The sequence below is a fragment of the Mchenga conophoros genome, linkage group LG17 (genome assembly GCF_057382185.1).
Source record: "Mchenga conophoros isolate Kocher_MC1m ecotype Shallow Benthic linkage group LG17, M_conophoros_male_GT1.1, whole genome shotgun sequence".
Taxonomy (NCBI): Eukaryota; Metazoa; Chordata; class Actinopteri; order Cichliformes; family Cichlidae; genus Mchenga; species Mchenga conophoros.
In genome coordinates this window covers 31,446,866-31,467,841 of record NC_140542.1, presented here as the reverse complement: position 1 = coordinate 31,467,841, position 20,976 = coordinate 31,446,866, and the positions used below count along the sequence as shown (strand labels likewise).

Genomic DNA, 20,976 nt, shown 5'->3' with positions numbered 1-20,976 from the left:
TGCAGCGACACAATCTTCTCTTATCCCTCTTGGGGACATTCACTGATGTTTGTAAAGTAAACAATAGTAATTATAGCACACATATACTTGTGTATTTGTGCTATTTGCACAGATTTGTTAAGCATTTGTCCCTGCAATGAGCAGAATCACAGTAAAGAAGACAGTGGAAGCTGTGTGTTTTAATAAGGATGCGTCTCTGTTTTATTACTGATAGGTAATAAACTACTCCCCTTTTATATTAGCAGTTGGGGCCAAGCTGCAACATCCAGGGTAAAAAATGATGTGGAACTGGCAAAAATTGCGGATCTTACAGTGGCCACTTAAAGCTGAATCTAAAAGCACTGTTATTCCAGTGAAGTCCAGTTTTAACAGTTTTAACATTACTTATAAAAAAAAATGTGTTTACAGCATGGTAAAAAAACAAAAAACAACTTTAATTACAAATTCTTTTTTTTTTAATTAACTCATCCATTTGGATAATATAGTTAAGAGTGTGGCCCTCTGATTGACAGGTGTCCTGAAACAGGCAGCTGGAGTCATTAAACTCCTCAGCGTTTGAGGTGCTGGTCCTTCTGAAAGTAACACCTGAGTGGTACAGCCCATCTAAGCAGTCTGATTTTTTTTCTCTTTCTTGTATTTTACTGGTCTGTTACCGAGGACTAATTAGCATATATGTGTCTCTGGCTTTGGTCCTCATGGAGTTCATGAATGCAGCTTGCTGACCATGCCTGTTAGCGCTAGCTGATAAATTATCCTGCCACTCTTTTTTCCATGTAAGGTCACTTCTGGCTCCACAAAACCAAAATGGGAGGCACTAGAAACACGAACATTAAGGCTTCAAAACGCAAAGTGACAGTGGCTGCATTTGTTTTACAATCTAAAACATAAAGCACAGTTAAACATTAACGTACACCTTTCTACACCATCCAGTCTCCAGAAATTTGCAGGCAATGTGCAAGTGACTTAAATGTGCATTCTTTGTATTGGCCAGCAGGGGGTGATTCCTGGTTCGCCTAAAAAGCTCTGATTGGAATGATGTAGATGTCTGCTGAGGTTTTGCAGACTAACTATGTAATGTTAACTTGTCCCCCATTGTGGATGTGTGACAACCATGGTGACAATATAGGATTAAGTGAATAAGGCCTAGAGATGAGCCCACAACTATCACAACCATGAGGATGAATATATATTCCCTGACCAGTTGTGAGTGGTCGCTAGTTTGATGACGGTGACTGGGAAAAGGACTGAGAAAGCCCCAGCCAGGCCTACAGCACCTGATTTCACCCAGTGAGAGCCAGAAATTTATTTTAAACAGAGTTAAGTCTATTTTGTAAATAATGGTCCCATTTAGAGAAAAAAGTCAATAGCATCAGGGTACACTTTAGGGCCTGGTCCCCGTATGAGCATACAGTCTCCTCAATCAGAGGCTTGTCATGCCCAGTTGAAAAATTCAGAGGTGACAAGGGGCAGCATTTTTGACTAGAGGCCTAAAAACACCAGTCATCATGGCAGCCCTAATGGGCTTACTTCACCAATGCTCCAGTTGCAAATGACCGAGAAAAGTATGACCTGTTTCTACAAAATTCTCCCTTAACTTTTGCACAGTCACAGAAAGTAGTGACTCAGCATCTATATTTATATTAAGTCTGTGATCCAGTAGAAACTTGGATATTTTCGTCCAGTCTGCACAACATTTCATGGCAGTCCATCTTGCTGAAACATTTCACTGCAAACCAGAAATGTTAACTTCATTTTTGAGCAACGGGAAAAGTTAGTGGATAACCAAACCAGATTTGTCGTTACAGCGACACAAATGTCCAAAAAAGCCAGCAAAAATATTGATGTGCCACGAGTTAGCCCTGCTATACTACATCGATAGCATGGCTAAAACTCTAGTTTAGTTTTCTCACATTTAGTCTGCATGGTGTACATAATTTTATTCTGACATTCAAGTGGGTTCACACTATCTCTCCCTGGCATCATGCGGTAAACCCCTGCTGAGCACCTCTCCCATTAAAATTCAGATGGATCAACCCTCCCATAATTCATTTCTGCTCTGGTGGGAGCATTGTGACAGAGAACAAGTGGCCATCTAGATGTTTGATGAGCATGATAATTATTTTAGCCATATGCCAAGGCTTTGCAAAGCACCTGATCAGAACCCAACATCAGGCGGAGATGGACTCGAGGCAAAGACACTGTTTGCCATTGACAAACTCTCTTTATTGACATTCTCTTAATTCATTATTTGCTCCTTTATCTCTCTCGCTATTTGCCAGTTTTTTGGGGATGTTCTTTTTTCCAATCTTTTTCATCTTGGCCATTACTTCAACCTCTCACGCCCGCACCCTGCTCACAGTTCCCTCTCTCACCCCCAGCCCCCACCTCCACCCCCATCCCGTTCACTTGATTATGTCGAGCCAGAGTCGGGGAAAGTGTCACTATGGAAACAGGGGCCGAGGCAGCGAAGGGCTGTCGATGTGAGAGAGGGGAAAAGGAGACAAAAAAGACTAAGAACTGGTCGGTGCTGAGGAATCCAGGAGTGGTCTTCAGATGCAGATATTCAAATAAAAAGCAGGGAGCAAATGATTCTTTGTATTTTTGATGTGGAAAATCCAGATGCAAATCTTTGTTGGATTTTTTTAATTCTTTGTGCAATAAGTACCAACCTTTCTTATTTCAGTCCACTACTTTAGCAGTTTCTCTTCACAGTCAGATATTCTCGAATCCTTAAATATCCCCTCAACCAATTTTTAATCCTCCCCTGTCTCTTCTGGGATTGATTTCCCTTATTAAAAAGATACCGATCAATAAATGATAAAGTCATTCACCAATGTTACACTGGAGCATCAATAAAATATGGAGTTGAATTGATTAAAAGATATGTTGATGGGCAGAAAATGAATGAAAAATGTTGTTCCTGAAATCTATCCTTTCTTTGGTGAATACTGCAAATTAAATATATTTGATTGACTGGATAGTTTTTTAAAATTGTGTAAAGTTTGATTCAGGGGAACCATAGTGCCTTTTTTAAAAACATTTTTATTAGTTAGTTTTAAGCATTAGTCCGTTCTTAAATAATCAGATTGTTAAAATCAGCCTCATGAGTTTCAGAAATTGGATTTTCTTAACCTTGGAGTACAGAAAACTCACCTTAGCCGATGAGTTTTGGATGCAATTTCAGTTCCAAGGCAACATACTTTGCAGCAAAGCTGAAAGTAATGATAAAAGCCTTGATTTCTTTTGTCACCCTTGAGTTTGAGGGTGGTGTAGGAGAAAGGAAAGACAGAAAGGAGCAGGTTAGAAAAGGGGAGGAGTTGAAAGAGGAGGGGGAAAAGGATGGGGTGGGGGCAGCCGCATGGGCGGGAGGGAGGGGAGGTATGATAGTGAGAGGGGTTGAGACAGTAGCAGAGTGAGCCAGAGGCAGGGAGGAGGCAGCGAAGGAGCAGCTCTCCTCCTGAGCCTCCATCCCAGAGAAGACAGAGAGGGAGAAGACAGAGAGAAGTCGACAGTCCCGCCTCACCGGCGCGTCTCCTGCAGCTCCTGAAGTTAAAACCGAGACATCCGTTGTGAGGTACGTTGCCTCTCACTGCCTCCTTTTGTGCATCACCTCCTTTCATCTTTATCAAAACTGGCACTGGTGATGTTAAGTAGTGTGTGTGTGTGTGTGTGTGCAGAGATCCTGCCAAGTACAAGGCTTTTTCAGCAGCAGGTTGCTCTCTCTCTCTTTATATGTGTCTATGTGTGTGCCTGTGTGTGAGTGAGACTACATGGAGCACAATGGGGTGTGATTTATTATAATGTCAGAGGCGAGTCTGCTGAGATGTAGTTTCTCTTGACATTTGAACACTGATAACACTCCCTTCAATCAGAGTCCTTCTCGGCACACTGTGACCTATTGTCACAAAGGACACCGACAAGAGTTGGTTAGTTTAGAAACTTGACTCTGATGGTGCGTATGCTTTCATCTTTTCTTCTTTCTACTGGCACACAACTGAGCAAAAACTGGGGGGAAAGGCTTGTTGGCTCTATTTCTTGTGAAGCTTGCTTTAAATGCTATTCTTTTGATAGGCGTTAATCTTTATTGGTTTAAAAGAGTCACGCTGATCATTTTTCACACTTAATTAATATAATGCCATGTTTGATTTGTGCTAAAAAGTAACAACAAAATTCAAAGTGCAAAAAAAAAAACCCCAAAGTGGCAAAACTACATCGTATCTAATGAACCCATCTTTGCTGTAACTCTTTCCCTGACCTAACTCTCTCTTCATTAGTGCCATTAAGGGTGGTCTAATGTTATCAGACACATTGGCTGTATTGATCTGCTGACCCGTTCCCAGTGGAGCAATAGCCCAGACGAGCTCCCAGTCTTAATCTTTTACTGTGCTTTTTATGCAGCGGATACCAGAGGAGAGGGGAGAGTTATTGAGTGCAATAGCGCAGGGATTGTCTTTGTGCAGATGTTATGATGTCATAGTAGCTGGACCTTGTCCTTCCTGGCTGTACAGGAGAACATGTTTTCACATTAATGAACAAAAGGGAACAAAAAAGAAGTCAAACAACAAAAAAAGAGGGGTGGGTGGTAGTTTGAAGATTCATCATGGACCACACAGCCTGTGACATGAGCCTGTGTTTTTGACATTGTGATATGGCAGAAATTGTGCTAAAGGGCTTAATGTGGGATGATGTCATTTATTTTCGGCTGCAAAATGCTGATGCTATTTCACAGCCAGAAGGTGGATTATGCTTTAAAATAGAGCCCCAGTTGATTATTTGTGTGTGTACATTTCTTTTTTCCCAACAAAGCATTCCTGGCTTTAGCAAATAATTCTGTAATCATCATAATTTACCCAGCCTCGCAGTAGCAAATAAGAGCTATTCCCCAAGCTTTGTGCTGCTTTGCTCCAGCTTGCTGTATAATTTAGCGGCTTAGAATCCCTATTTTGTTAGAAGAAGTACCTCATTATTAATTTTCAATGAGCATCATAATGTTCTCTGCGTCATGTCAGCTCAGTTTTAAAATAACACTTTTGTCCTCTATGAGAAGATAGAGTGTGCATTGCATAATACCTGTTGATAAGCCTTAAATAGGAGCGTTTCCCACTAAATAAATAAAATTTTAATTTGCTCATGTTTATAACTTGGTAATTTCTTTCTGACTTAATCTATTAATCTTTTGGTCTAAACAGTGGGAAATAAAATATTGAAAAATGGGCATTAAAGTTTCCACAACCCAAGGTGATAACTCGGTTTGTGTTGACTGTTAAAACTCAAAGACGCTGAGCTTAAAAGGCTTATCAACTTTCACGATTGATTTTCTTATCGATTGCTGTCAGCTCCATCTATCCGCGCTCTTGCAAGTGTAGTCCTACAGTAGATGCATGTATTCATGTGCCCGTGGGCAGCATCTGCATATGTGTGGACGTGCTTGTGGATGGCAAAGAAAGTATATGGAGATCAATGCAAGCAGCTGTTCTCTCTACACTTCAAACGCTGCTCTGTTGTTGGCGCCGCAACGCTCCGGCAGGCCTCGCGCAAGGGGATCAAAGGCTAATGAGAAAGCCATCGCACAAACGCACCCGGCAGACCCATGAATATTGATACCGCTCAGGAGGGAGAGAGAGGGAGGCAGGGTATCTTCCCTTGCTCAACAGCATCCAGAAAAGTGGTTTTTTTTTTTAAAAGAAAAAAAAAACAAAACAAGAAGAGGGTGGGGGAGCGAGTGGGGGGTCCAAATGTACATTGGAAATGCTTTGGGGTTTAAACCATGCTAGAATAGGTGGACGACTGCTGAAGAGGTTGACGACAAACCTCCCCTAGAATGGGTAAAACGCTCGTGTTGCTAAAGCCATCAATACTTTAACTTGAATTTCAATGAGCAGAACATTAAACTCCTACAACAACTCCCACGATAGAAACAACCAAATCTAAGAACTGCTAATATATCACCAGAAAAATCAGTGATGTTATATATATTTAAAACTCAAGCGAGATATATAATCTAAAACCGAATCCAAAAAGTCTCCTTTGGCTTTCTTTACTTGAGATAACATGAAAAATCCATCTCTAAGTAGCTGGAGTGGTGGACCAAAGCATTCTGCCTGTGCAAAGCTGTTGCTTCAACACATGCCACTGTGTTGTGCAGTGTACCACTGCCTGCAGGTGACATGTTCCCTCCATGTTTCTTACTGCAGGGTGGTTATTTGTCTAGCAGCACCTCCTGAGTGTCATTCCTTTGTTTCTCCTGCTGATCGATGGCTACATGGCATTTTAAAATTAGGTCCTTCTCCAGCATTCTCCTTCTGAACATCTTCCCCTGCCCCCTCTCTGGCTAAGTTTATAAAAAATAAATAACTAAAACAAGCCAAAGGTGACATTTAGGATTTTCTAATCCACTAAATCCAGGTGAAGGTAAAGAACACAATGAAATGTTTTTCTTGCCGGTATGTCACTTCAGACCATTCCTGCTGTCAGCAGGCGGGCAAATAGACACTGGAAGGAGGACAAGTAAAGAGGCAGGCAGGCAGGCAGTCAGGCAGGGAGCGGGAGAGTGATGTAGCAGGAAGGCCGTCTACAGTATGTGGGCGACTGTGCTTCCATCTTGACTTGGGGTCGTAAATCAACTCTCCCCTCCGGGGCCTATCTCCCATTCTCAGACCTTCACAACAGCTTGTTCTCCAGCCTGTGACGGGAAGGGCTGTTGTCACAGCAGCTATCGATCGTGTGGGATGAGTTTGTCGGACCGGGGGATTTCACCCATCTGAGCGTGGTCACTGAAGTGTTCTGTCTTGTCTCTGTCTGTCTGTGGGCTACATGTTCTGTCGAATGCCAAGTCGTTACGAGCTCCTGTCAGCTGAATCTCGCACAGTTTTGGTCCAAAATGTGAGCTGCAAAGTAAAAAGAAGGACTACAGATGTTTTGGGTGATAAAATTAGAATGCTTTATAGACTGGACCTTTTAAAGATATTTTCCTCAGTCTGTTAAAACTTCAATAGACTGCTAGGTGCAAACTATTTGATCTGCTTTCAGACTCAAATAGCCCCAAACTTATATACAATAAAAAATAGTTTAAAGCAAGAACAAGTAGTGTTAAGAGTTCTAATTTAACCACTAAAATGGTTTGCAGCCTTCCAGATATACCTATTGCTTTCAGCAGATTGCATAAGAAACATTTGCTATGATGTTATGTCAAAAACATTAATGTATTATGCACAATGGTTTTGTATGGAGCAGACTTTTGTGTAATAACATGATGATGTAATGTCCGTGTGATGTCCACTCCAACAAGAGAACAGAATAAGAAATGCCGATGAAAAGGCAGATATGCGAAGGACAGTTATTCCCATTATCTGAACTGCTAACGGTGGCTAAAACGGCTGGAAAGCAACTCTTATCACCACCAGCAGCAGCAAGCCTCGATAGAAATCATGTTAGGCTGCAAAGAAAACCAACAAACAAACAAACAAGCAAAGCAAGAGTAGATTTGCAGCACTGGAGACAGTGCTTGGAGTGAAGGAATAAATAAATAGGAAAATTACATTGGCATTAGATAGCATACATTAATGGCAATAAGTGGACAGAAATCAGATAAAAAAGTACAAAAGCTTTGCTGTTTATTTCTTTTTTAACTTCTTTATTTGTTTTTAGTGTTTACCCATTTATGTGTATTTAATATTACAGAAGGCTAATGTGATGTGTAACAATAAGTTAGAATAACATTATATTTTTAAAAATTATTGCCCGCTTAGGGTGAGGGCTTACAAAAATAATTCAGTTACTGTTTATGATTGCCACGTCACAGCTGTCTGCCAAACTGTTTACTGGTCAATTTCAGATCATCTGTTAACTGTTTATTTAACTTAGGGTCACTGGAGCCAATCCCAGCTGTAATAGGGAAGGAGGCAGGGTACGCCTTGGACAGAGCGCCAGTCCATCACAAGGCCAACAGAGGCAGAAGGAGCAAACACTCTCACATACACACCTACCGACCACTGAATCACCAGTTAACCTAACAAGCGTTTCATTGCTGTAGGAGGACACAAAGGCCCGAGCTGCAAGCCAACAGTACTAACCACACCACCACCCCAAGCTCACTACAAATCCAGCTACACAAACACTTTCTGGTTAAAGATTATTGATTGAATTTGTAGATACATTTTGCACATTCGGGTTGCAGTTAGTCAATTAGCATTCCTTAGCATATAGTACACACTGGAAACTAGCAGTAGCTAGCCTGAATGTTTTCAGGCACCTCTAAAACTTATAAACGTTACGTCTTCTTATGAGGTTCATATCTTAGGAAAGCTTTACTATGTGCAATACCACGCCTAGTACCAGTACTTATGTAAAAGGTATGTGGCAAAAACTGCTTTTAGACATTTTGACCATTGATGTTAGTGGTTAAGGGAGATTTTATAGAGAGAAGAACCTTCCTCTGCTGCTAATTTACATATTTAAGAGGTTTAATGGTGGTCCTTGATAGTCTTAGCACTTTAACACTTAACATGTACTTTACTAATCATCTTGGTTTTTTTTTTGATTGCTTTCATGCATTTTGCAGATATTTTTGATATTGTTTGGTTTTACCAGTACCTCTATGTTTAATCTTATCCTTTAGTCTGCTGTCTGATTGTTATGTCTGGGCAAAGCAATTCTGCTTTTAACCCCACCAGTTTTTAAAAAAGGGGTTTTTTTTGCCTGTCCCATTTGGTTCTTTAGCCGTCAGAATTGTTGTCTGAAGGCCAACAAGGATACCCAATGGATTTACTTTACCAAGTGGATCATCACGGCCTTGCCGTATTGGTCCATTCGATCGACCTTTGTTGTTATTATTTATTTTATTTTATTTTCAGTTGTTACAGACGGGACAGACATGACTAGGGGAAAGGAAAGGGAGAAAGAAAGATGAAGGAAAAGAAAAACAGAGGGGAAGAGGGACAGTGAGAAAGGGCACTTAAAAAGAGAAAGAGAAAGAAAAAAAACCTCCTGGATCACCTGTTGAGAGAAAAAGAAGAGAAAACAAGCAAAAAAAAAAAGAGAGCAACATAATAAACACAACACCATCACATTAATCTAGCTAAGTGTAGCAGCAGTAAATGCTAAATATTGAATGTTGTGGTGCAGCACGCAGGACCGACAGCACACAATGTGCTTTGAGGTAGCAGCCAAGAAAGGTGTAGTTTATGTCTATGGACAGTGAACACCCGTGTGCACACCTGTGTGGATCAGCGCGCTTGTATTCAAAAGTTTTCCCCATGTAACGGTCTGCTAGAGGGTGTAGGGAGCCATAGCCCTGTGCCCCAGGGCATGAAGCAGGCATGGAGGAGATCCAGGCCCCAGACATCCAGAGGCCCCAGAGTGCGAGAGCCCAAGGAGGCCCACCGGAGGGGCATCCGTGCCACCCTCCTGGGAAGAGCTGAGGAGAGCCCCAGACGAGGGGTCACCCAGCAGCCATGGAGCAGAAGCCAGAGGGGGTTGCACTGGCCGGCTCTGCCGGCAGCCAGCTATAACCTCACCAATTTAAGAAGCTCTGGATATTTTCAGTCAACGATTGGCAAACAAGCTACAATGACAGCGTTTTATGTATGTATTTAATATTTATTTATTTCTCCATTTTCCTCCCAAAGCAATAATTTAGATTTAATGTATTACTATTTTTTGTTGTTTTAAATATTCAAATTAAAGAAAAAAAATTATTAAAATGCTATTTAAAACAACGATTTTTTTAAATTGATACTCAAATGAAATGGGTATCCCGAAATCTTTGGGCTGGGACTATTTTTCAGGCATCTGGTCAAGATTTCAGGAAATAATTTCAAGACTGTATTGGACAAACAATTGGCATCATGTTGTTTAATGACCTTTAGAGGTGCTATTAAACAGCTTTTGTTACTACAAGATAAAAAATGTTGCTGCCTACTGTGTTAGACTTTATACTAAACTCAGCTAAGCTAAACAGTTTCATGCTATAGCCTGATATTTTTAGGATAAATTCAACAAAACTCATTTAAAAAACATTTTTTAACTGTTAATATACCTTTTAATGTTAAAGTTTTAATCTTCATTTATTGCTCAATTTTAAGATCTCTGAGGAGTTTACATTCATCCTAGCTTTAAGTTTTAATGTACTTTGTTAATTCATTTTGTGTGGATAATGTAAAACCTGGTGAAAAAAAAAGAACATACACAACACGTTTCAATTGTCAGGAATTATTCATCAGCACATGATCAAAAATTATTACTGGTTTTTGGTCTTAAAACTATGTAAATACAACCTTAGATGTACTACAAAATAGGTATCTGAAATAGTATCTGAAAAATTAAGTTCACTCTTACCTTAGGAAGCTAAGTATCAGCCAGGTGCCACTAATCAATCTTCAACAACATCATCACTGTGTGAGCAGCTCTATAAAAGCAGAAGATCTGAGAGCATTCAGGTCTGTGTAACACAACACCACGGAGGTAAAGACATCAGCAATGTATCTGCAAGAAGCAACCAATATTGGAAGGGTTAAAAGACCATTTCCAAACAATTTTAAGTCTCCAAAGTAAATTATTAAAGATTCAAATGTGACGCCATCTAGCCAACAGCTAAAGCTTGGTCTGAATTGGCTCATACAACAAGACAGCAATAAATCTACAAGAGAATCGCTGAAAAAGTAAATAATCAAGGTGCTGCAATGACCCAGTCAAGGTCCAGAGAGCCGTGCATTAATGATAGCCCGCTAACCTCAGTGAACTGAAGCAACAAAAGTCCTGCCCAGTGATGTGAGAGGGTTATACAGAACACAAAATACTGTTAGACTACTGTTAGTATACATTCTCATCCCAACGTGTAACAAACTGACGAATGTGACAAATCGTCAGTATGTTACATGCTCGGAGGCATGAGAGCTATAAATGTGTTTTATGTGTGACATGAAAATCAACCTAACAAAGCATTATGTACGTTAAAATAAGTTCACTTTCGGATCTTGAATCGCTTTGGAAAACACTATTTGATAGAGTTAAGGTTAGGGTTAGGGCTGGAGCCTCTGCTCTGAGCGTGTCTTAATGCCACGAGTGGCTTTCTATTGGTTTCAATTGATAACCCAGAGCGTTTCATAAGGACGTAGAAGGGTACTTTTTGCCTTACTATGAGACACCTAGGGGCGTGACAAATTGTTGGTATGTTAAGCACTGGGAATGATAGTGCTCTGTAGTATAAGTTATTGCTGCTAAAGGTGATTCTACCAGCTTTTGAATCATAGGATATACCTAATATTTCCTAAACGGCTTCTGAATTTTCCCTAAGTTTTTGGTAAATAAATATTGACATTGTGTACTATATCATTTTGTATTTACTGAATATAAAACCTGGTGAGAACTGGATGAGTTTTATTATGTCTTGATATGGCCTTAGAATTGAAAGAAAGTGTTTTTGTGAGTTTTTTATGACAGTTAAGTTTCATCAAATGTTCCTTGGTGATGGTTCCTACTGATGTGTAGCTTACATAAGAGATAACCATCGGCTTTGCTAAACTAAAACTTGATACTTAAAACAAGGATACCATAAAAACTCTCTACATTAAATCTGTTTCTAAACTATATAATAATGAAAACACCAACAAAATTAATGAATATGCAAATGTCAAAAGAAAGAACGCACTTACAGCATGTTTGTAGAAGCAAACCTATTAATTATTCACTAAGACAACTATTTGTAGTAAAAAGCCCCTGTGGATTCACTGTTTACTATGCTACAGTGCATATGTTAATGCATATCAGATGATGTTCAGGCGCCAATGAATGTTATGCTGAGACAGTGTGTATCAAAGTGAACCCGATGCAGAGGGGTGAAACCGTGAATAATTCTCATTATGTGCAGATTCTGTGATCCATTTGACCTGTAAAGCAAGTAAACAAAGCTCATGATGCTCTAAGAAAGCCTTAAAACAAAATGACATGGTGATGCAACACCCTGACTTCATTGATTCTGTGCTGTGGCTACATCTTTATTTTCTTGGTATGTCCCCTGCTGGAGTTCGTACATGGTGAGAATGACATTATGTTTCAATGAATGCTGTGGTGAAAAATTTCAAAGTTCAATCAAATGCAAATTCAATTTATGAACAGTGCTCCTAAAAAATAACATTGTATACCAACGGATCTCCGATAGTATTCTCACCAAAGTCAAACTACTTTAAAACCAAGTAGTTAAAATATTCACCAGCGCTCTTTTCACTCTTTGAAAGCCAATTAGGTGAAGGTTTCATGGAAATCGGGGACAGCATTTGATCTCCTGATGTCATTTTGAATTCAAGAGGGAATAAATTACACAAATTCCAAAATTAAAAAGCCCATTCCTCCACCTCTCCCTGTCAGATCTCCTGTCACTTATCCAGATAAAATCTACAATTAGGTGATTTTTTTTTTCCACACTTTGGTTATTTGACAAAAGCTTGCACCAATTTAAATGCGTATTTGATTTATGGTAGCAGATGCTAAAGCGTAATCAAAAGTGCAATTTAAAATGAGTTTTAAGTGTCTGAAGAAAAGCACATCAACACAACAGTCCCCACATTACAGAAAAATGAATTCAATCTCGATGGCCATGGACGAGTCATGTAAATGACAACGCACTGAAACTGATAATAGAAGTAATATTGCGCCACCATGTCACCAGTGCTTCCATATTCTTTGTCCTCGGGCAGTTTCAGAGTGTTTCTTCATCTTGTTTCCTCCCCCTGCGAGCCTAGTTTGTGAAACACCACCGTCGCTGCACACAAGAGCACACCCACTCAACCTCCAGCCTGCTGAGAGCACTTGAAAGCAATTTTCTTTTAATCAAGTTCACTATAAAAGCCCCTCTGATGCCAACCTGAGCAACACTACCATTTTGGGGTTTTTTCCCAGCTCCATCCATTGATTTCTTTATGAGCAATATGAAATGCTGTTTACCTCAGAAAGAGAATTTGCAGAGTTTATTGCTCTTTCTGGACAGATGCAAATGGTGTTGCGCTGTTGGATGGTTTCAAATTTGAAATAGTTTTAAAGGTCTGCAGCACTTATTTTCATCACCTTTTCTAAAAATGTCTATAAGCGCAGAATAAATTTGAGTCTACTGAAATTTACTGAAGCCTAAAAATATTCTGTGGAAAAGATTTTCCATAAATAAACCAGCAAATGTTTGACTCTGTTAATTAAAGAGATACTGAAAGAACTGCAACTGTATCCATTTTATTGCTGTATGTGGTCGGGATGGCCTAAAAATAACTGTTTAAAAAACAGATAACAGGCCTAAAACAGAGGTTTACAGAGGAGATCACTCTTGGAATTTCTTGGTGGAATCATTAAAGATGTAAACACTTTAAATGTGCTATAATTGTGGAATTTTATGAGTTAATGTGTTTTTAAAGGGGATCTATCATACTTTTCTTTATTATCTGTCACATATACACCGGTTCAGTGGTGGATGCTCTCATTAAACAGGGCAAATGTTTTAAATTATGAAATCACCGCATGCACTAGTAGTCCATTTGAGCCAAAAGCTGATCTTAATGTTCAAGTTTATAGATGTTTTTTACCTGTGGATATCAAAGATCCAACATAGCTGATTTAAATGGCTAAATGAACTCCTCGACATGTCTTGAAGATCTCCAGAGTCCTGGTAACGAACTAATCATCTGATTCATGTGTGTTGACCCAGGGTGATATCTAAAACCTGCAGGACACTGGGCGTTGAGGCCTGGTGTTCCCCACCCCTGCCTTATATGGTCATCTCAGGCACGTAGCTTTCACTGCCCCACCCACCTGCTGTTCAAACCAGTCAGACAATTAGAAGAAATTTGGTTAAATGAGGGGGAGGCCACAAAGGGAAAGGAGCCAAAGCAGCCTTGTTCAGGAACTGTGCCAAGGCACAGTTAAAAAATTTGGAACTACCCTCCATGTAAGTCCACTCTAGTAGAGTTCAAGAATAAAAAATATGGAGTTGAAAAAGTGCCCAACAGATCAATCTTAATAAAAGAGAAAATCCTAATCCTGGAAAAGCTTTTTAAACACTCTCAGATGATTTATAATGTGAAATTACTCCAAAATTGCATTTATAGTAATTGTAATTCTGTGATTATGCTTGATAATTTTTTTTTTTTTTTTGCGCACACTCAGTTTGAACTCTTCTTAAGCACTTTCAGCACTTGTGCCTCCTCTTGATGTCCTCGGAGGAAATAAGTTTCTGCTGTATTAAATTAGTAAAGAACATATTGTAGAACCACTTAACAGTCACTGACCTTGAAAGCGAAGTGCATATGAATGTTTCCCTGCTGCATTGGTAATTCAGACGCCGTTTCAACAAGAGCACCTTGTTTGACACATTCCAGATGTGTGTCCAAGTGCTTCAGCGTGGCATCAAATGACAAGCAAGCAAGGAAACATCAGTAATTATTCATGCATTTTCTAGGACCTGCGAGTAAGGTGATCTGTTGATTTTGTTAACAGAACACGGCAAAAATGTTGCAAATGTGGCCTTTCAGACTTTGACTTTTAATCTTTAATGTGCGCCTTCATCGGAGAACCAAGATAAGATAAAGAAGGATTATTTTGCACTGTGAGTAATACAAAACTAGTTTCCCAAGAAACTAAATATAGAGTGTACATGCAGGTTAATCTTTTGTGTTTTCTTGCTGTAAATAATGCACACCAGGTTTAGTGGAGCTGTTCAATGCAAACGGCTACCTGCTTCAACCAAAATGCAAACCAAGATAGGATGATTTGATTCTTTGTTGTCATAAAAACACTCTTTAGAGCTGCTTTTGTTAAAATGTTACACTATTTGAATTTGTGCAATTTGCCATTCTTTGCCAGAAGATGTTTATGTGTAGTTCATATTTTAGTTCAAAGCATATAATCACCTCATTAGCCAAGATGAACTGCATACACTGTATAGGCGCAGAAGAAACGTAGCAAAAGCCTAACTCACTGTCTACCTAAAGATTTCCTGTCATGTTTGCTTAAACTCTGAAGACTGTTTCCTAAAAATTATTAAACAGAAACACCAGCCTTGCAAAGATTTCAACCTCCGGGCTAAAAGCTTCTACCCCAAAAAAAATAATAATTTAGTTTGACGAGAATGAGAATAGTGTGTGCTTGGTGTTGAATTTTCTTGCAATTTTTTTTGCAGGTCAAGCGTACACGATGTACTAAGAGAGTTTGTGACTGAACCTGAAAAGACTGATCGTCCTGAACACACAGGTGAGTCTCACTGTTCTTGCTGTCTCCTAATAACAAGGATCCTTGAAATGATGGATGGTAGTACGAAGTTAACATCAGACATTGTGAAGTGTGAGCAATGCCTGGATGATAAGTCAAGTAATCCCTCAGAATATTTATAGTGTTTTATACCAGAAGGGATCTGACATTTTTATTACATTGATTCACCTCCATGTAATCTACTGGAACAGAAACATGATTAAAATTTAAAAATCAATCATGCATTTGCCATTTACAGACGTCTGCATGGCGTCAGGGCAAAAACACATCAAATAAGTGAAAAAGACGAGTCTCAGAGATCAATACTCGAACTATTCTTGTCTTTGAGTTAGCTGGACTCTTCTTTCTATGAATTTTAAAGTTAAACACGTGTAACCATCAGAGAAGCTGCGCCATTTATCCATATCCTTCGCCTGCAGCAGTCACTTCCATAAGGAAAACACTGAAGCCATTATCAGGTCTATCCCTGAGAACAAAGTGAATTCAGCCTGCAGAGACACAAAGTCTGTAAGAATAATGATTACTTCCTACGACATATACCTTTTGCAAAGTGCACATTTTCTCGGAATATATAAAACAATCCATGCATAGGTGCCCATACCAAACCAACTCTGGCATAAATAAATAAATGAGAAGTTACATGATCAAATTAAGTAAATGAAATGACTCAGTGGCTGCCCTGCATAATGAAACACTATTATAAGGTATTGAAAGTATTGCAAAGGCAATGGTGCTGAAGTCTTTGCCAAGCAATAAACTACTTATCAGGAGAAAACAGAGTTAGCAAGAACTATTGTCGCTTTTAGAAAGCATGAAAAGACAGCCTAATGTGTTTTAATGAAACTCTAAGAAAGAACCACTTTAAACTTTAAAGGGTAGTTTAAGCAGTAAAATGAGAAATGAAATAAGTCCTGAAATATCTTTATATTGCTTTCTAAAGTGCACTGGCTGTGCAGCAGAACTTTGTGAGGGTGTGAATCTAAGTGGAAAGCACACACGTTAATAGCTACATTTCCTTGACTTTTTCTATTTTCAGATTCAATCTTCTATTTTCAGGGGGGAGCTGCACCGGTGTAGAAAGCCGAGGTGATTACTTTCGGTATCTGTTTGTATCTCCCAATAATGATGATGATGATGATGATGATATCTGGAGCTTAAGATGCAACAAAAACACTGCGTTATGCAGAGTTCACCTTCCAGTCTGTGTTAATGAGATGACTCCTGCACCCATATGCTGCTGTTTAATTTGCAGAAACCTGCATGCTGCCGGTATGAAGATGGTCAGTGCAGTCATTGTGTGCATTATAGAATATATGCAGCTTTCGACGCTGAGTATGCCACTAGTGAATGTCTGAATGTCCAGCTGTGCGGCGAGCTCATCCTCCCTGAGGTAGTTACGCGGGAAAGGATGATGCAAGTGGAGCAAAATATCCGCATTACCGACACAGCCTTAAATGCTGTGTTTTGTCACATTTTTAATGATCGTGCCCTCACTAAGCTCAGGTTGCGACGTATCAGCGCTGACCCTCGTGGGCTGAGCTCTGGTAACACCTTCCAATCTGTGTTAATGAGATGACTCCACTCCGTCTACGGGTCACGGTGATATTTACAGAAACCGTTGTAGCGGCAGAGATCCGCGCCTCCCTGCGGTGCGTCCTCGCCTCATTTGCATAGCTTTCAGACTTCCCTTCCTCACTCTCCCTGTTTCATCGCTCTCGCTGTGCTCCTCCGTGATCGACAGGCTCCTTCACACTTCTCTCCAGTTTGTGTCGCACATGTTAATTAAAGCCTCTAATTAGCTTCCCGTACTAAAAGGCCGCATTAAATCAGAGTTGGAATGGCAAATGATTCCTGGCATTAGCATAATTGTGTTTTTGAAGTGTAAAGATTCGGGCATTAGGGATGCTAGCACGCGTTTTTGTTTCAATGATTTGTTGTGTTTGTGGCTCAGGGCCCAAGGGGCTGCTGGAGGTTGGCTGGGTGGGTTCTGGGGCCTCAGGACCCTACAGGGGCCACACGCTAATGAGCCCCGCTATTCTCTGATGAAGCAGATACAGGAAAAACAAAGCTGCAATGTAATACCCTCAGGTGCCCCTAAGAGTCCATCACAGCAGAGTTTGCTATATGTGCAGAGAAAGTAACAGATAGTAAACCAGCCCCCACCTCCTCATAACCATTGCATCACTCTAAAATTGCAAATCACATTCAGGGGTACCTCAGTACTTACAAGCTCTGTACATAAAATAGCACTTACAAATGAGTCATCGGCTTGGTGATTGTTCGAAATGCTCTGAATCACAGCTGAGCTGACAGCAACTTTCAAAAGCCATTGATTAGATCTGTAATGATTTTGTGCATTCGATTCACTGTGCTGAACAACTACAGTTTACTAATGTTCTCAAAAATTTCACATTTCATAAAGCAAGCTACAGAAAGCAGAATTTAAATCCCACACACGGTGGTTTAAAGTGTAAAAGAAGCAACTACAAACGTAGCTATGAACTGCAAGGAGTGTAATGGCAGGATTTAGTTGCTATGGAAGCAAAGAGAGTGACAAACAAGCAAAAGTACATCTGCAAATTTTTGGAGGTTGTAATTTTCGGTTTTATTAAACCTGACCAAGCAGGAAAATTAGTCTGAAAAATTAGCCAAGGGGCAGCCAAAAACTGCAGTTCATCAACTGGCCACTTGAGGCTGACTCCCAAGAGTAGGTCAATCCCCAATGACTCCTATATTAAAAGGCACAACTTGAGTAGTCCATGATCATGTTTACAACCATGTATGGTCATGATGACACAACAACTTTATGTGGGGGGAATTTTTTGTTAAAGGCCCTCAATCAAAAAATATTGAGGCATAGAGTTCTGAAATATTGGGAGCAGCTGAGGAGGAAAAAGATGGGTGACAACATAGTCCGCTAGGCTGCACGGCAGCGAATTGTGTTGCAATTTTTTGAAAATTTAATCTTTTGAAAATTAAAAAAAAAAAGATTTGTATTTGTTTGTATTACTTAGCACTCAAGAGCCGTTACATGTGTAAATTTCATTTGCTAGATTAGCCTTTCTAGCACATGTCCATAAAGGGTCAGTTTCATCCTTTCTGCAGCTTAAGCAGAGGCGCCCCACCTCTCCCCAGCCACCTCCTGCAGCTCATCTAGGGGCACACCAAGGTGTTCCCAAGCCAGATATAATCTCTCTATTATGTCCTGGTCCTGCTTCAAGGCAAATACAATCAATTCAGGATTAAAAAAAACTTTAAAAAAAAAGGGCTAAGAATAGCCATGTCAATCTTTTATATACAGTTTATGGTAAGCAGCCTGGTTGAAATTTTGGAAAATGTCAGTCCCAGTTATCCATAACACTATAGAGCCACAAAGACGTTTGCATCTGTTTGTGGGAGTTGTAGTTCCACCCTAATGTGAGAACATATTGTCAAAAATAAAACCTGTATATGTCCGTCAGCTGTACTCAAACTGTCCTGTCGCAGGAGAGTGATGACTTCAGGATCCACTTCCTTATTAGTGTTAGACTCCGATGCCCCAGGTCATGTCCTCTATTATAGAGTGACATATCTGGATTTACAAGTGATTAGTGCTGTGCACGTCGTCAGCTATCAAACATGACTGAAGCTGTCAGCATCCCATGAATCGTGCCTTGGGGTAAACATGATGTACTTTTCAGGAGCTTCCTCTGGGTGAACTCGCTCACTGCTTCTGTGGTGAAATTATTCAGGGTGAACTCGTCTACCCAAAGGCGCAATGGTGGAACGGTGACAGTTTGGGGGTTGTGTGATAGCTGAGAGTGTTGTCATATGAGTTATTATTGAACCAGCCAGACATACCACAATGCAGCACATTCCCGCTCTGGCCTTGATTCCGCTCCAGGCACGAAAACCCATTAAGATGCATTGCAGAAAAGTTGAAGAAATGATGTAAGGAGGAGGCAGCAGACAGAATTATTACCACTTCTACACAAGGCTGCCTTTAATATCATTAATTCTAATTAAACGATTTTTCTGTCAGCAGTCAAATCATTTCTGGGTTTTGTTTTTTTTTCCAAGACCAATGTTGATTACATAATGGCATACTGCCACGTTCTTGAAGTGACAGATGTAATTATGTGGAATGATTTTTTTTAATGGCTGCAATATGCATTTTTACTTTTGAGAGAGAGAGAGAAAGAAAGAAAAACATTAAGAAAAGACGGAAAGCAATAGAAAAGACAAATTCAGAGAAATATGGAGACTGCATGCAGCACCAGACTCTGTTTGGAAGTCTAACATTCATTATGTCTGTTTCACTGGTGCTGTTAGTCAGAGCTTAGTAGGAGATCGCAGCCAGCCAGCAGAGGAACCAAGGGCACTGCCAGAGGCTTGATTTACACAACAAAAAGACATTTCACCCTATGTGACCTGGACAGGACTTTAACATTGTTTCTCAAAGTTTTGCCAAGTTTATGTAGTTGCAGCTGCCAAAAGGAAACTCCGCTAGAATGAGCTGTGAATGTTGGCCGCTGTGCCCCCGCTGCATCCATCTATTCTTGCTGCATCTGTGTTGATTGCAGCTCCAACTTCTGTCAACAAGTACATGAAGTTTGAACTTTACTTAAGCTGCAAAAAGACACTGAGGTCTGTCGTTATAGAGGAGTCAAGAGTTACTTGGCATTGCGCAGAGCAGAAAATAGTTCAACCCAGTGATTGCCTTTATAAACAACAGTAATAAACCGAGACACAACAGCACCACGCAGCTCGCAAAGCACAAATCATGTAATTATATCATTTCTGTGAATGTGGTTTCCTCTCTCATTCCCTTTCTTCACTTAAAAATCAAATTATTTTGGAGCCTGGAGCATTATGGAAGTGCATTACACAAGAAGAATGCATAAGAATAAAGCTGACAACTGGTAGAACTGACCTGTTGATATCACTGTTTTTATCTTGATAAATAAACTTTAATGCCATAAATAAATGCAACATGACTAAGAGTCTTTGGCTTGCATCAGCTAATATACTTACAAGAACAGTGCTGGCATGCTAATAGAGTATTTGACAGGCAGTCTTAACACTTTAGCACAAAGCAGAGTTAAAGATTATAAGAATATCTTTGATTTTTCAGGTATTTGGCTGCAAACGTCCATCCATTTAATTCCATTTAGCCAATTCATATTGGCCCTTGTGGGCTGTCTTAGGATGAGAGCCAGGAGCGGTCTCGTCTCACTGTCATGAACAGCAAATATGACGTCAGCAAACACGTGATGCGAGCTGTGCTTTTGTGTCGTTTTGGCCCTTCGTGCAGGTCAAACCTCCACCAGGTTAAAGGCATGAGTATGTGACTGTGTCAGTTCTTACTGCCAGTTTATATCAGATTATACAGAGGGAGATGTTGCAACAGTTTGAAAAGCAATTTCTTTGCCTTCAGCTTTGACTTCTTCTCTTCCTATACCGGCGCTGATTTGGACCAGTGTTTGCTCGCAACACGTCCAATCCGGCAAATATAATGGACCCATAACACAGAGAGACAGACTCACACACAGTCACATCTATGGACATTTTAGAATCACCAATCACCTCAAGAGAATATTCAAACTTTAAAAGGAAGGCCAGTCAGTGGATTTGAACCATTGCTTTGTAATGAGGGTGCTAACCACCCTGCCCTTCCTGATGCCAGCAGCATAGGTTATTGCAGTTTTTTTGCAATGTATTTAACAAGTTGTCTGTCCAATTAGTGTAGAG

The 20,976-nt window shown here is 40.0% G+C and overlaps 1 long non-coding RNA gene across 1 annotated transcript in view; it reads left to right on the top strand.

The window, feature by feature from the left end:
• Window positions 1-3,398: 3,398 nt before the first annotated feature.
• The window catches only part of LOC146555727 (uncharacterized), a 59,553-nt gene continuing 41,975 nt past the window's right edge, over window positions 3,399-20,976 (top strand). The window contains exons 1-2 of the long non-coding RNA XR_014889254.1: window positions 3,399-3,574; window positions 15,158-15,228. This is a non-coding gene — a long non-coding RNA (uncharacterized LOC146555727). The remainder of the gene's footprint in view (window positions 3,575-15,157; window positions 15,229-20,976) is intronic.